At 45.2% G+C, this 17,419-nt stretch overlaps 1 protein-coding gene across 5 annotated transcripts in view; it reads right to left on the reverse strand.

The window, feature by feature from the left end:
* The window catches only part of IQSEC1 (IQ motif and Sec7 domain ArfGEF 1), a 271,042-nt gene that overhangs the window by 158,872 nt on the left and 94,751 nt on the right, over positions 1–17,419 (reverse strand). The window lies entirely within an intron of this gene.

Below are 17,419 nucleotides of genomic sequence, written 5' to 3' on the forward strand. Positions count from 1 at the left end.
GAGATTTAAACAAAGTTGCTCTTTGCAGAAAAAAACAAAAGCTGAAGAATTATTACCCCAGTGTTACCTTTTCCCTGTAGAAGAGCTGTCATCTTTAATAGCAACAGCAGAGTGACAAGTTTCATAACTCTACAGGCGACTGCCTCCCCATCTCCCCCCTTTTTTAGCACCACCAGTGGTGCAAACACTTCAGCACCATCCTGCTTGTGCTCTACAAACCTCCCCTCCAGGGAAATGATCATTTCTGCAGGCCTGATGAGTCACCTCTACTTGATTTTACTCGGTGGTACTTTGTAAAAGAGAAAGCCAAACCAAGAGACCCCACAGAGTACGAAACTGTACCTTTTGTTCCTCCCCTGCATCCTGCCCAGCCCCCCTCCACACTTTGTTCCTCCCCTCCCCTGCATCCTGCCCAGCTCCGATGCTCAGCACTCAGCCCTGACGTTCCCAAGCCAAGCTTCCTCCCTTCCTTCATGAATCAATGTAATGACCATCTGCTCACATTATTAAGTTAAATATACACCAGAACACACTGATGAGGGCAGCTCATTTGCCATGGTCAAGTGATCAGCTCCATGGCCAGTCCCTGTCCCCATTTCCAGAGGGACAGAGGGCAGCCAAATCCTACTGATGCACCTACACAGCTCCCAGGGCTCAAGGGGAGCAGGAACTGCCAAAGATGCTGCAAAACTTTAAAAACAAAAATAAAAAGTGGGGGAGGCAGGAGATCTTTGGTCCAAACCAATTTGCAAACGAATTAGGGTGACCTAACTGCAGCCTCACTGTACCTGAAGGAGCCAACAAGGAAGATGAACTGTTTTAAAGGGCCTGGAGCAACAGGACAAAGGGGAATGGCTTCAGACTGACAGAGATTAGGGATAGATGGGATATTGGGAAGGAATTGTTCCCTGTGAGGGTGGGCAGGCCCTGGCACAGGGTGCCCAGAGAAACTGTGGTTTCCCCTGGATCCCTGGCAGTGTCCAAGGCCAGGTTGGACACTGGGGCTTGGAGCAACCTGGGACAAGTGGAAGGTGTCCCTGCCATGCCAAGGGGTGAAACATGGTGATTTTCAAGGTCCCTTCCAACCCAAACCACTCCCTGATTCCATGGTTCTGTCTAGCAGAGGTGCACTTTGGTTTACAAAAGGAAATTTGATGATAATTTGGAGAATTGTCAGAGCAGCTACAGCCCTCAAGTCACATCAGCATGTGCTGGTGCTGTGGAATGCAATGAGAAACCAGAGGAGAAGCAAAGGCTCCAAAATTCCCCATTCCCCCACATAATTGGCCTGTAGGGCTTGGATCCAGCACCAACAGGTGCTCCAGAAGGATTCATCTTAAGAAAACTCCAACGCCATAAATATCCACTTGATGTGGTGCTGCCCCACCCAGCAGAGCGAGCTCCAGGGAATCCAGCCTGGTGTGGCCATCCCCAAATGTCTTTGTTGGTGCAGTTCCCAAATCCTTGCCTGGGAGCTTGATCCTGTAACTCCAGCCCCCATGGGCTGATGCTCAGGCTCCAGAGCAAAGTGTCCCCATGCCACACTGGTGGTCTGGATTGGAGCAGCCATACCTTGAACACAGACCCTGGGAGGCACTGACATGATCACAGGTATCAGTCAGCTTTGAAAGTTGAATTATCTTTTGCACAAATTAAGGAAATTCAGAGAAATACAGATTTAGATGAGTGGGTTTTTTCTGATGCACAGCCTAAAGGTATCCTGCCTTCCAGGGAAGCTTTATAATGATTCAAACACTGCTTCATTTTTAGCAGATACCAAACACAGAGTACAATTTCAAAAGGTGCTTGTGTGTCCTGAACTTGCACATCACAGCCACCAATACATCACATAAATGATAAATGCCAGCTAAGGAAACAACACCATTCCATAAAGAATCCCATAAAACAGCTTTCCAAGCTACTGCAAGGTCAAGTACCTCAATCACCAGCAGCATATGAGGAAGAGAATGAACAGGCCTGGCAGCTTGGTGCTTTCTTCTGGTGTTAATTCCAGTTTCTGCAGATGTCTGACAGTGCACAGGTCAAATGAAAAGTGAGGAATGACTTACCCAGGTGTTCAGAAAGGTGCTCCCTGGGTGAAAATCAATCCAGTTCAAGGAGGACAGGATAACAGGAAGCTTTTCAGTGCATGGCATTGTTGTTTGTGTTTGGGACGAGCTTTCAATTCAGCTCTTGTTTTTGGTTTGATGTGTCTGGATAAAATAACTGAGGAAGCAACTATCTGGCTGTAAACTCAGCTAAACTCCACAGTTTTATTCAAGATAACAGACTCATTTGCATGATTTCTGTCAAACACTGGTTTAGCCAAGCTCAGTCTCCCTCAGCTCTCCCCTGGAACAATGGGAGCTGGGCTGATGAGTAAGTGTGGGATCAAGTCTGCCCACGCCTGTGTCTTAGCAGAATGAACTCAAATGTTTCACAATTGATTGAATACTACAAAGGGAGGAGTTAGTAACTGCACAGGCTGTTTAGCCTTAGCTTTTAACTTTAAAAAAGGCTTTTCTTTATAAAAAATGCAGTAAGTAGGGCAGAACTGGGGACACTGGGGCCAAGTCCTCCCCAGCACTACAAAGTCAGCTCAGCAAGACACTTGTACAGTCACTTGATGTCACTGTGTGAAAAGAACTGGACATAAAATGCCCAAGTCATTATCCTAACCACTGTACAAGTTACAAGTATTGAAGACAAGGACTCTGATCCCTCTGCAGTGCCTGGGAAGAGCTCCACGGGGCTCAGCACAGCCAGGCTGTCCCAATAAATGCCCAGTAGTTCTGAGTCCTCTGAACACCGATACCCTGCCAGCATCAGTGACCTGCACAGCCACAGAACCAGCTGTCCCCAAAACCCAGTTTTCTCTGCTGAGATTCCTGTTCTGCCCATGGCTGTGAGGAATAAACAATCACCTGAGTAATATCAAACACGGTACAGCGTTTGTTTTGAATGAGGGCCTGAATTTATCTTCAAGGTTTGGAGACAGACTTAAAAGCAAAGCAATTTGTTACCAGTTATTGCATTTTCCTGTTTATTATTAACATGCTGGTCTCTGCAGGATTAAGAGGCTTGGCTATTGATTCATTCTAGAAAACCAGAGCAAAGGCAGTTTGTGGCTGGAATCCTGGCTGAGGCTACAAAGGACACAGCCCTGCCCCTGCCCAGGAGGTCTCAGACCATCTACTCAAACACAAGATGAATGCTCAGCTCCTCCTCCCTAATCCCAAAACAAAACTTCACCCTGCCTGGTCCTGACACAGTCCCCAGATGTTGTTATTTTGAGTTTGGGAAGCAGAAGCGGCTCCATAAGGGGTACCCTCACATGTGGACACACAGGACACAAAGCTGACCACCATGGTGTTCCCATGAGCAGCCTGGGACCTGAGAGACCATTTTTACAGGAAAAACTTCCATTACAGGCTAAAAACTCCCCCATGTTCACTCTCCCACCTGAGACTGAGCTGTGTCTTGGAGCAACCTGGCTTGGTGAAAGGTGCCCCTGCCCATGGCAAGGGGTGGGACTGGATGGGCTTTAATGTCCCTTCCAGCCCAAACCATTCCATGGCTCTATGCCTGAAATCCTGTGCCTGGGAGGCTCCATCCAGCTCCTGAGGAGCAAGGCTGCCACAGGGATCCAAACCACCTCTCTGGCCCCTCCTCATCAAGGCTGGTTCCAGCCCCCTGAGCCCCAATTATGTAATTACATCCTGCTCATTTCTCTGGGCACTTGTACTTCTTAAGCACAAAATGTGTCTCAGGGTATGAGTGAGAGCCCCAAGGGCTGCACTGGAGATGCTGATGCCTGGAATGTGATGGGAAGGATCCAGCCCTGCGCTCCCTTCCCTGCAGGCATGTGTGCCCCTCCATGGAACATTCCCTGGCTATTGCTGCCCTGATAAAATATTAAAGCTCAAAGCAAAAATAAACAGCTGTAGAAGAACTGCCAGAAATGTCTCAGGCCAGAGTACAGTATTTTCATTTTCAATCACATTTTGAAACACTTCTTATGAGTGTTTGTAGTTCTGTCTGAAGCCTCCGAATAATTTTTCCTACTGTTTATTTCAGCAAGATGCCCCAAAGCTTTCACTGGAAGCTGCTTCTAATTTTCAGCTTGGTTGTTACTGATGAGTTGATACACATTTGCTTGTGTTGAATTTCCTCTGCAATAATTTCCCTCTATGTTCTGAGCTTTATATAGATGCTAAATGCATTTCTTTATTATATCTTATATCTTACATGCTTTCCACTTACCCTTAATATAGTTAGAAGTGGTTATTAAACCTACTCCTTGACCAAAATGAGGCTTCAGCTAAGCATAATTTCAGTAGCTGCTGAATTAATTTTACTGTCTCTCATCTCACAGAAAAAAATCCCTTGCAAGTATTAAACAATGCTGGCAGCAGTTAGAGTTGTGGAAAAATCTCTGTGTTATCACTCACAATAAATCCTTTTTCAACTTGTACCCTGACATTACTATTAAAACACCATTTGTTTCCTGCTAAACAACTTGAGCCCCAAGTAACAACTTCTTTTTAAGAACTCTGCTAAAACAAGGCTCTAAACAAGTATTTATACCTTCTCCCACCATGCAGAACAGCTGCTTTTAAAAGAAAGCCTTTGAAAAATAAAAGTCTTTCCCACCCAAATTAAAATAATTTTGCAGCCTTCAGTCAGCCCTAACAAACTTCCACTGAAAATGCTAAAACGCTTTGTATTAAATTGATCACTTTAAAAAAATTCTGTTAAGATTTTATGTGACAGCTCTCAAAGCCTCATTTGGCACCTCTGTTTTGTGCAGTTTTGTTCTGTTCTGGTCATCCAAGCTCCTCAAGCTCCTTTGCACTGCACGTCACTCTGGAGAAAGGATCACCTCTTTAAAGTAACCTGAACTCTCCATTAAGAAATTGGTATATTTTAAGGTGAAATATTAAACCCTCACGTTCTGCAGGCCCTTAGTACACTCCTGACCCTTCACTGGGGAATACCTTAACTGCCCTAAACATAAAGGCATCCCATAGATTTGTTTTCTCCAAGATATATGGTTCCCTTGCTGGCAGGAGGTGGTACAAAATGGGCTTTGAGGTCCTTTCCAACACATGGATTCCATGAAAATGCCATGAACAGAGAAAAAATGCAGAAGAAGTTTATAAACTTACAGTTTGTGCAAGACTGAACAACAAAATATTAGGGAAAAACCCAGGCCTGGTCCGTTTCAGACAGAGGCAGTGCCAGCAGCAGCAGCAGCAGGAATCCCTGGAACAGCCTGGGAACAGCATGGCCAAGGAGCCAGGAGGGGATTTGGGCCTGAGTGCCCATGGGCAGCTGGCTGCTGGAAAACCCCACTGCAGTGGGGACTTGGGAAGCAGTCCTGCTTCTGCAAGCCTGCAAAAGGTTTTTGATTGCTTGGGTTAATTTGATATGTATTTCTTCTCCTGTCCATCGCAGAAGTACAAAATATTTGTTGAGATGCATTCCTTCACCCTCAGGACAATGGAGCTGCAAAATCCAGGCTGGATCCTCCTGCATGGACCTTTCAGCTGGGAGGTGATGCAGGTACAGCACCAAAAACAGGGCCAGCAGCAGAACAAACCCTAATGAGCAGAATGCAATTAACGCCTGCTCCTTGCCTGGTCTCTCAGTGGAGCCATGTCTGCCACCAGAAGAGTTTTCACAAACATTAGGAAATTAATGAGCAGTGTAATCATTAATCACTGCAAAGAGGTAAGAGAAGATGCCTCTAGCCCAGGACACCGCGTGTCACTGACATTGCAGATGTTTTTGTCCTTCAATGTGTTTTTCTGACCTCACCCAGAATGACAAAGTCATTCACCCAACAATTAGCTAAGCCAGAAAAGCAGTCAACTGGGCTGCAAATGGATCAAAGAAGTTCAGAAGTGTTTCCTACATCCTTGGTGCAGATTAATCATGTATTTTATTCCTAGCTTTAAACACTGACTGCAGCTGCTGTTCAATGGGTCTTACATAACACACTGACATTAAATTTATTTGTTTCATCTTTTCTACATAAAAATAAGCTGGGATTTTATGATTATTCCTTTGTATTTATTTTCTGTGAAGGCATTTTACTATTTTGTCCTTAATTGTTGCAATAAAATCCAGCTTAAGCATTTCAGATGAAGCAAAACCCACAAATTAACGATCATTAAATTATTTTGGCAAACAGACTCATGGCAGATTCCACAATAAGAGGCTGAAATTCCATTTTAGCAACAAGACTAGCTGGAATATTTGTGCCAGAATTATTAGCTAGATGTTCAGCAGATCAATTTTATTAATTAAACAGGCAAGACTGAAGACAACTGATGTCAATAAATCTGTCAATATGTTAATACAGACACCAGTGTCACCTCTCTCCACAGGGTAAATACAAACCAAACCCCAGCTGGGTATTCCATGGATTTCAGTGCTGAAATGCAAATTCCCTACAAGCTTACAGGAGAACATGAGGATGAGATAAAGAAATCCCAGCTGAAGTCTTGAGTCACCTGGTTCCTATGCCCCAAGGGCCACCTCTAAGTCATGCATTTGCTGTATTTAAAATGTGTTTTAAACTTAGAGGAAGGTCAGAAAAGGGATTTTCTGAAATGTTCAGCAGCTCCTAAAATAATGGAGTGACACCAGTTTGGTGCTGTTTGCTGATGTAGGGTCATCAAGTCAGTAATTTCAAATAAGAATTTTTCAGTGGAATAATCACAGAATCACAGGATGGTTTGGGTTGGAAGGGATCTTAAAGCCCATCCAGTGTCACTGTGGGCAGTGGCCCTTTCCAGTGTCCCAGGTGGCTCCAGCCTGGCCTGCTCCAGGGATCCAGGGGCAGTCACAGCTGCTCTGGGCAATGAGGAATGAACTTCAGTACTGGAGGAATGCAGGAGGAGAACAGCTCACTGCAAGGCAGCAGCTGAAGTTGTAACGTAGAGAAGGAGAGCAATGGGACATCCAAAGGGGATTTCCTGGGAGAATCACAGAATCACTGGGTTGGAAGAGACCTTCAAGATCATCCAGCCCAGCCTCAACAGCTCAACTAAACCCTGGCACCCCAGTGCCACATCCAGGCTTTGTTTAAACACATCCAGGGATGGTGACTGCAGCCCCTCCCCTGGCAGGCCATTCCAGAACTTTATCACTCTTTCTGTGAAAAGCTTTTTCCTGATATCCAACCTGTATTTCCCTTGGCACAGCTTGAGACTGTGTCCTCTGGTTCTGTCAGTGCTGCCTGGAGAAAGAGCCCAACCTGTCAATCAATACATGACACACACAGCCTATGTGATGGGCAAGAAAACCCCTGGAGCAGCTGCACATGGAAAAACATCTGGAATATTCTCCTCATCTGTTACCTGCAGATAAAGCAGGGGACAGACACTGCTCAGCTGAATCTGCAGAATTATGGCAGATTTTAGACAGGAACTTTTGGACAGTTCTAAGACAATGGAAGTTTAAAAAGCCCCATTTGTGTTGCCTAAAACACTCAAAAGCACCAATATTCAATGTATGCTCTCAGTCCCTGCATTCTCCTGCTGCCAGAGTGATTTGAGATGAGTCAGCTGAACATGAGAATCCAAACAACATGTGCCTCAGCATGTGCTGCTCAGAGCTGCAACAACAAACCCACAGCACTCTGCTTTGAGACATCCATGCAAACACCTTGCCCCCGAGAGCCCACCCCACATCCCACCTCACCAACACGCCAGGCTGCCTCCTCCCCCTGCCCCGGCACCACAGACCCACACAGAACTCATCCTGGGCTTCAGGGGGACTGGGGAGGCAACAACAGCCCAGGCTTAATGCAGCTCACATCTAAAGGCATTTAACTCCCAAAGTTTCTTTCCACCAGCATTTCCTCCCTACACACTAACACATTTTTTTTAAATGTTTTCAATTCACTAATACCCTTTTGGCTGCAAATTATACAGAACTGTGGATAGTGGTAACTCTTTGAATATTTTTGGGTTTTCCCACTCTGGTAGAGGATTCCCTTTGCCAACCCTCTTGCTGTTCCCCAATTTTTGCTCATTTTTACAGTGCAAGTTATGATTGGGATAAAGTCTTCATACAAACCACAACTCCTAGCATGAAACATGATTCATTTTTTCCACAAAAACTCTTTAGTTTAATAACAATTTTAGTATAAGTTTAATAGTATGTTTAGTTTTAAACCAAGCATACAGATGTCAGTGCTGGTTCTCTGGAGCTTTCAATACAGAATTAGGAGGGCAGGAAGAGACCTCCAAGACCAAAAAACCCCATGCCCACTAAGCCATGTCTATCAGTGTGGTTTTCACATTCTCTGAACAGAGAGACACATAATTCTCTCCCTCAGGTTTTTCCTGGAGAAGCACAGAGATCAAAACAATTCTTATCTCATTTGCTGCTCCTGTGTTTTGGAATATGTGGAATGTGTTGGAAGATTATTTACCTGAAGGAATTTGCTTGATTGGATTCTGGTGATGGTGTTTTTTCCTGACCAATCTCTGCAAGCTGTGTCCTGTCGGTCAGCCAGGAGACAGTCATGAGATTTTGTGCAGCTGAGTTGAATGCTTGTTCAGCTTCAGTTTAGATGTAGTGTAACATGATATAATAAAGTAATTAATTAGCCTTCTGATATCATGGAGTCCTCCTCATCATTCCTCCTGCCAAGCGGGCGGAAATATCACCAATATACCAGGGCAACCTCTGCTCCTTTCTTGAGCTCCTCCAGGGATGAGGATTCCACCACTGCCCTGGGCAGCCTGTGCCAATGTTTAACTCCTCTCTCAGTGAAGAAATGCTTCCTGATATCCAGCCTGAACTCCCACTGGCACAATTTGAGGCCGTTCCCTCTCCTCCTGCCCCTGTTCCCTGGGAGCAGAGCCCGATCCCCCCGGCTGTCCCCTCCGGTCAGGGAGTTGTGCAGAGCCACCAGGGCCCCCCTGAGCCTCCTTTTCTCCAGGCTGAACAACCCCAAATGTCCCAAACCAGATTATTTTGGTGAATTAAGAGCAAATGAAAAACCAACCCTCCATCCTCTCAAGGTCCTCCTGCAAAAGGCTCCACAAAAAAAAAACAAACCTGTGCACGTGGAGCTCGGGGTGCCAGGCAGCAGCACTCAGCCTGCACACAGAAGGCTCTGTGCCTCACAGAGCAGCACTCAACACACTCAACACGCTCTTGTAGACACAAAACCCCTCGAGTGGCCTTTGCCAGCTCTGTTTGCTGGCAGCAGCCGGGGCTGGCCAGCAGCTGCTCCCCATGCCAGGGCCTGCTGGATGCCAGCCATGCTCAGAGCTGCACTGGGAACTGCTGACCTTGGGAACGCTGGGATCCACCAGAATAATCCTAAAAACCTCTGCACACGAGCCTTCTTTAATACATCAGCTATTGCATCTCTTTTTTATTCATAGCTGCACAGCCCTCTTCGGTTATGCATATTAAAAGCAAATTTAAGCAACTTAAATGACCTTCCAGACCAACAAAAGCAATTAGGACAGCTCCTAGCAAGCCTCTGTTGTTAAATCCCCAGAAATGGGAAAGCTGCATCAGACATTCCCATTTCAAACTGGAGTTTGAGATATTGAGCAGTTCAACCAAGGGCAGCATCTTGAAAAGTTTGCAGGTACAGGGTTGAGCCATGGAACTTTCTGTTATTATTCTTTTATGTACAGAAATGGCTTGAAACAATGCCAGAAATTCTGATACTATGCCAGAATAATTAATACAGCAGCAGTCCTGTGTGTTTATCCCATTTCAATTCTCCTCCACAGAAAGCAGCTATCCACAGTACATACTACAAGAAGTGATTTTGAGAATTAAATATAAAGTGCATACCAAATTTTGAGTTTAGTGTATATATCAGAACTTTTTAGGGCATAATTAATAACACAATTAGAATATATTACTGTGATGTTTATTCTACTTGTAATGAAATTCAAAATAAAAAGACTTTCAAGGCAATTCTTATATAAAGTGCACAATTCTATAGGAGTAGAAAACATAGAAATAATATAATGAATTCTAACCATAAGCTTCTTGAACAGCAGTTTGTCTAAAGCAATTAGTCTCTTTCCCATGCAAATATCTGAAAATAGAACAGCAGGTTATGAAACAATTTGTTGTCTATTTGTGTTGTTGATCACCAGAGCACACCCTGAGCAGGGACCACACCATGGGGACACGCTTCAGTTTGGTGATTTGAAAGTTCCTACACAAAATATCAGACCAGTACTCAACTTCACCATCTATTATTACTGAAACAACCAATCAGGAAAAAAACCCAAAAATCCCACACAACAAACAAACAAGCAAACAAACCCAAAAAAACCCCAAAAAACCCAAACCAAACCAGAAATAAATACACAAAATATTAGAACAGTACTCAACTTCACCATCTATTATTATTGAAACAACCAACCAGGAAAAAAACCCCAAAAAATCCCACACAACAAACAAACAAACCCAAAACCCCCCAAAAACCCCAAACCAAACCAGAAAAAAAACACACCAAAAACACACACCCAAAAAAATCCCCCTCAAATCCCAGCAAGAAATTTCAAAAATTTTTTTAAAGTAACAAAAATACAAAGTTCTTGACCTTTGTTTTTGACATGGGCTCTCAGAATAATAGTCTTGCTAAAACAGTAGTTCCTGAGGAGATCTCAGCTTGGCAAGGTCAGTTTTTTCCCAGCAAAACCCAACTTTCATAGACTCCCCAGGGAATGGGACAGGAAGGAAGGAAATTGGGGACGTTTGGCCTGGCAGCTTTGGGTGCCTGGGGGGAGGTGACTGAGGATGGGACAGAAGCCAGGCTGGCACAGGGAATTCCTGACTAAAAAGTCCTTTTTTCCCTCTGAGGATGACACAGCCCTTGAAGAGAGCCCCAGGGCAGTGGTGAGACCTTCAGCTCTGGGGGTTTGAAGATCTCCCTGGACAGCCCTGAGCAAACTGCTCCAGCTCCAGGCTGATCTGACTGTGAGCACCAGGCTGGAGGAGGTGCTGCCCAAGGTCACTTACACTGCACAGTTCTGCAGTTTAATCACGTTCTGATACTCCCCTGTGTCCAAGAACTTACAGTTCAGTGAGTCCCCACCCACGGGAGCATCTTAGAAGTTAACAAGCCTGGGTACGTTTTTCATCCATGACTATCTTTGCAATCTGAATGGACTCAGCATCAGGAACCTTCTGGAGCAGAGCATTGCAAAGTTCCACTCCGCTTTACAATAAAAAAATATTTCTATTTTCTTAAGCAGCCTCACTTTGAGCTCAATAGCTCTCCTGATTCCAGGAGAGGGGGAATGGCTGCTTCTCATTCTCTCTCTAAAATCCTCTTTTGAGAGCCTTGCCCCACACAGTTGCCCCTTGCAAAGGAAAGACCCAACAAAATTGTATTTCATGGCAGGTTCAGTGTTTTTCTTCCTCACAGGAGGAGGATGATTGAAGGCCCCTTAACAAAAATGCTGAAAGGAACTTCACCAAGCAGATTATTGGGATGTAACCCGCAGACATGAATACCTCTGGGGTCCCTGGGCACGGGGAGCAGGGCAATGCGCCACTGCCACCAGTCAGGAGGGAGACAGATGGCACTGGAGGCAGCTCAAAGCTGCAGCAGGTAAATCTGCTCTGTCTGCAGAGCTGGGGGATTTCAGCTGAACTCCAGAAAATCATCCCTATTAATCCCGGCTCCGCCAGCCACAGTAGGGCAGGGTTTTTTCTTTTAAAAAATGTATTTAAAGATGTTTCAAAGAATAGTTTTGCTGGAAGAAAAGTTCATTGGTTTCCAATTCACTAAATAATAAATAGAACTTTCTTGTAATGTTTGCTCCAGAAAAATAATAATTTTAGCCTAACTTAAAATGCAATCAAAACTAAAATCTAGAACTAGCTGCAAATATATCAGACCAGCCAGCATTAGTTTTCTGACAATGCTAATACAATTATGACGGACTATCCAGCTGGGTCCTGACCTCTCAGCCTCATCAAAAATCTGTTTCTTAGTGACAGTTTTTCTTTATGCCTAAAAACTGTTGGAGAAAACAAAAAAGAATTCTTCATATTTAGCTGTATATTTCAGATAATAAAGTGGAGCTGTGGCCTTCTAGGCTGCAGGCTTTGTGAGAGAAGCACATTCCTCTGCCTTTGGATGGGCCCAAACTGAGAGCTGACACACTTAGGATGGGAATGTTCAACTCAAAGGACTTTTAATGTCTGAAGACAGTCTAAATCTCTCAGTGCTGAGGAAGATTACAAAGATACATGTGGATTGCTTATATAGGACAAAATCAGCATTTCCTGAGGCTGCTGGGAGAAATCCATGGGCAGAACAAAGGCAGCAGCTCCCGAGGCAGCTCAGCAAGCTGAGAAATCCCACAAAAAGCCCTGTTCAGTGCTACAGCAGAGGGGGAGAGGGCTGAAGGTCGTGCCTTGAGAGGGGTGGCAAGGGAGGAGGAGTGGGGTTTTCTTTTTAAATCAGTCCTGCATGCCCTTCCTCTGAGGGGGCTGCATGAAGTGGGACACAAAATCCCAAGTAAACATGGAAAGGAGTTTCATCAGCCAAGGCTAATGGGGTCAGCTTAGGCACAATAAACACCCTCCATCTGAAAAGCTTCTCAGCCCAGTTTGGAATTAATAGACATGGGTAACACGGGCATTTTAAAGCAAACAGCTGAATATCTAAACCTACAGACTCAAACCCAAGCTCCTGCAGGCAAGAGAAGCTTTCTTGAGTGTTTGGTGCAGAGTCCAAAGCCTCACTGCTCAAATCCTGGCTCAGTGTAAGTATTTTGGATTAATGGTTGGACTTGATCCTAGAAGTTTTTTCCAGCCTTAATGATACTGTGATTTCCTTAGTGATCTGTCATGAGATCTTTTCTATCTTTCATGGGAAAAAACTTGCAATTAAATTTCCAATCAATCCATCCATCCTCCCTAAGCCACAGCAGGTTTGCCTCTGTGAGACCAAAAGGGGAGCTGAGCTCTGTCTGAAGCACAGCCATCCACTCTGGGAGAAGGTACAAGCTGGTCAGTTTGGGGAAGAAAGGCAAAAGGAGAAATAAAGGCAAAAGGAGAAATAAAGGCTGTGCCATTAAACCTGACATAGCCACTGAACATTCTGCCTGCTTGAGTTTGGGCAAGACTGGTTTTGGCAGATGAAGAAACGAAAATGCCAAGAGTGAGTCATCCCTTGTAAGCAGAGCACAGCAGACTTGCCAGCAGCTCTGAGCTGATCTCTGCTTTCTCAGTGTCTGGTGAACACTTCGTTACCAGTCTGGGGAGCTTCTCCAGAAGGTATAATTAGAGGAACAGATATAAGGGAGGCTTTAAAAATAAAAATAGAATGGAGGCAAGTTATTAATGTAGGTGGTTCAGATTTTAGTCTTTAATTGAAACTGAAGGTTAGTGTATGTGAAATAATAAGTCTTGGAACTCCCTACAGTGCTATTGTTATTCCATGACAATAAAGTGGGAAAAAACAGAAGGCTGCACTTTAATCCAGGGCAATGTGTGTTCCAGGAATAGTCATGTTGCAGTAATATATAATTTTATTGAGGGAGCAGGTCTGCACAAAATGCAAAATTATTCAAAGAGCAATGGCTCTGCTTTGCCACAATCAAAGAGGAATCGCCTCGTTGCTGTAACAACAGGAACTGCCAAGGTGGGGAAACCCAACTGCTGGCCTGGAGCAGCTCTGGGGCACCACAGGCACTGCCAAAGCCCAGGGAAGCCCCAGTTCCTCCTCTCAGGAGGAGGGATTTCAATCCTAATGCTTCCTGTAGCAAATGAAGGGATGAGTTCAGCACCTCAGGAAGGGCCAGATGGCCACAGAACCACTCACAGCAAGGACAAAAACAGGCTCAGAAATTATCTCTGCTGCAGACAGACCACAGCATCCCCTGCTCCTGACAAACCTCAGCATCTCCTGCTCCCAAAAAACCACAGCATCTCCTGCTCCTGAAAAACCAGAGCATCCCTGCTGCTCCCAAAAAGCCACAGCATCCCCTGCTCCTGACAAACCCCAGCATCTCCTGCTCCCAAAAAACCCCAGCATCTCCTGCTCCTGAAAAACCAGAGCATCCCTGCTGCTCCCAAAAAGCCACAGCATCCCCTGCTCCTGACAAACCCCAGCATCCCCTCCTCCTGAAAAACCACAGCATCTCCTGCTCCCAAATAGAGCATCCCTGCTGCTCCCAAAAAACCACAGCATCCCTTCTCCCCAAAAAAGCACAGCATTCCCTGCTCCTGACAAACCACAACATCCTCAAAACCACAGCATCCCCTGCTCCCGAAAAACCAGAGCATCCCTGCTGCTCCCAAAAAGCCACAGCATCCCTTCTCCCCAAAAAAACACAGCATCCCCTCCTCCTGACAAACCACAGCATCCTCAAAACCATAACATTCCCTGCTCCTGACAAACCCCAGCATCCTCTGCTCCCAAAAACCACAGCATCCCCTGCTCCCAAAAAACCAGAGCATCCCTGCTGCTCCCAAAAAGCTACAGCATCCCTGCTGCTCCCAAAAAACCAGAGCATCCCCTGCTCCCAAATAAACAGAGCATCTCCTGCTCCCGACAAACCAGAGCATCTTCAAAACCACAGCATGCCCTCCTCCCAAAAAAGCACAGGATCCCCTGCTCCCAAAAAGCCACAGCATCCCCTGCTCAAGGCAGACCACAGCATCCCCTGCTCCTGACAAGCCCCAGCATCCTCAAAACCACAACATCCCCTGCTCCCAAAAAACCACAGCATCCATGTCCCAACAGACCACTGCATCCCCTGCTCCCCAAAACGCAGAGCACCCCCTGCTCCTGATACAGCCCAGATGGCCAGCCCCCGGTGTGCCCAGCCCTGCTCCTGCCCAGCCCTGCTCCTGCCCAGCAGATGGATGCTGCGCAGCCTGCCCAGGCCCGCCGTGAGTCACCCGCATGAGTCAGTTCTCACCCGCGCTGCCTCCAGACACTGATACAATATGGCACAAGTCTGCCTGGGCTGGGGGGTATTTATAGCAGCCTGACTCACTGGCTAATGAGAGCTGCCTCGCTGAAATTAAACATTTGTTGTGAAGGGCCTGCACAGGATCCCAGCTCCGCGCTCCACCAGCATCTCACGGTCACAGCCGGCCCCACACACGCGATCCCAACTTATTCAGCACTTCTTCCTAATGAGCTGTGCCCTTCCTTCCTCAGGGCCACGGCTTTTGATGTGTGTTTGGACGACTTCAGATGAAACTTCAGAGCTTTCGCTGTTTCTCATTACTCTTCAAGCAGCTATTGCCCAGAAGCTTTATTTTGGGAATACAATCTATTAACAACACCAGAGCTGGTTTAGGATCAACCTCTGTCCTAACTTCTTGGAGGCAGGAAAGGTGCAAAACCAAACGAACAAAACGGAAATTTTTAAACAAACGTAAAAGGATGAAAAGGTATAGGCAGGAGCTCATCCTCTTTTCAGTGCTTTCTACCCCAAAATATCACAGACTGATTTAAAAAGCTGATGGTAACAGTATTTCCCTGCACAGGGTTACAAAGCATTCCGATAAACAAACAAGCAAAAAGTGGAACCTATTATAACTTGTATGGGATCATTTTCTAGATGAAAATAACACCTGTAAATGGCAAAAATGCAGTTTAAAAATTTGCTTCTAAATAAAAATTAGTTGCATAGCATGTGTCTGTCTAAATCTTAAGGGTGCAGTGAACATATTAGATAATTTAAATGTAGAATTTAGGGCAAGGTTTCAAAGTTTTCAGTGGCAATAACTCAGCTCATATAATGCAGGACCATTCATTCATGATGATCCTTGCTATAAGAGGTTAATAAAAATCTGTGACTCCATTTTAGAAAGAATTGCTGTACATAAAACTATGAAACCTTAGAGATTAAGAGGTGAATGAGTCGTCTAGAGAGAGAGAAATTCAGCATGATGCTACTGCAACTGTCTGGACAAAAACCCTGCCTTTAGGAGGTGCAGTCCCTGCAGATGGATGGGGCAAGGAGAGAGGTTTGCAGCAAATAGAATACACATAAAATCTGTATGGATGCAAACATAGAAGGTTTTGGAGTTCAGCTTTGGGTTTGTTTGGTTAGTTTTGTTGGGTTTTTTTCTGTTTTGTTTTGGTTTTTAATAGCTTAGAGATGTCCAGCACAAAGGCTATCTCACCATGGCCTCATTGTGGTTATTTTTGGTGGTCTCAAAATTAGAAATGTGGTTATGAAGGGGTTTGCTGCTTCCATTCCACTCCCACCCTCCCTTCTGCTGCTGCTTGGAGCAGGATCAGATGTGGAAGCATTTTGTTCTAACAGAAGCAATTCCCATACCAAAGTGCCTGTGGAGGTTTTTACAAGTACTCACTTTGCACTACTTAAGAGAGTATGAAAATGTCAGATATTTTCAAACCAGAATGAAGCAAACCAGTGAGATCCCACTGCATCAGAATAAACTTCTATCCCTGGTACCAGAGATCCTGAACAAAACAGACACAGCTTCTCATGAGACCCAGGGAACTGTCGAAATGCTATTTCCCCCCTTTTCAGTACAAAAAGCTGCTGTTAAAGCGGTTATTTTGTTCAGCTGCTGATTGAAGGCTATTCACCAAGCCCATGTTCTTCAGAAGTTAAACAACCTGGCAGGTTTCAATAATAGATGTTTCAGAGGAATATTGTCATCATCTTCTAAACACTTCTCTTACATGTAGCAGATTTTTTTCCTTCCTTCCTTCCCAGAAAGAGACCTTAACATAGTCTATAGAAAATATTTTAGTCCACTAGTTAAAGTTCATTCTAAAAAAGAAAGCTAGATATTCAACAAAACATCCAAATGTGAAGCTTCAAAGCCCAGCCTGTTTAAATGAGGGTATTTATAGTGTGCATATGCTCCACGACCCCAAGGATCCTATTAAACTTTTTATAAGTTGACTATTCTCTCACACAAAAGCATCTGCTGAAGGGAGGCAGATGAGCAGATTGTTTTCTGCTAAAAACAATGCTGCTTGAAGCACCACTCCATTAAAAATAACCCTGCTGGTGAGTCAGCAGATGAGTCCCTTGTTTGAGGAGTTTCGCTAAGAGAAGGCTTTGAATTAAATCATTTTGTCACCCCAAAACGCCGTTCTCTCACCGGACACGTTCTATTAAATCCCTGTGGTTCGTCAAAGCTGGAAAGGGAGGAAGGCAGGGCAGAGAGATGATGGATTTCGGGAGGCTGGGATGGCATTTCCCACATTTTCCACGGTTCGTGCAGAATCCAGGAGAGGGCAGTGTCTCCCTTCGGAAGAGATCCCCGCTCCGCCAGGGAGCCAGAGGGAATGAAGAGCAGCGCAGTCGGGGAAATCTCAGCACCCCAGGGAAAGGAAGCTGGGGGCGAGATGCGCTCAGCTGCTGCTGCTCCTTTCCAGCCGCACTCCCAGGGCACCGCAGGAAGGAAG

Source organism: Passer montanus, unplaced genomic scaffold (genome assembly GCF_014805655.1).
Source record: "Passer montanus isolate IOZ18808 unplaced genomic scaffold, ASM1480565v1 scaffold205, whole genome shotgun sequence".
In the NCBI taxonomy this organism is placed as follows: domain Eukaryota; kingdom Metazoa; phylum Chordata; class Aves; order Passeriformes; family Passeridae; genus Passer; species Passer montanus.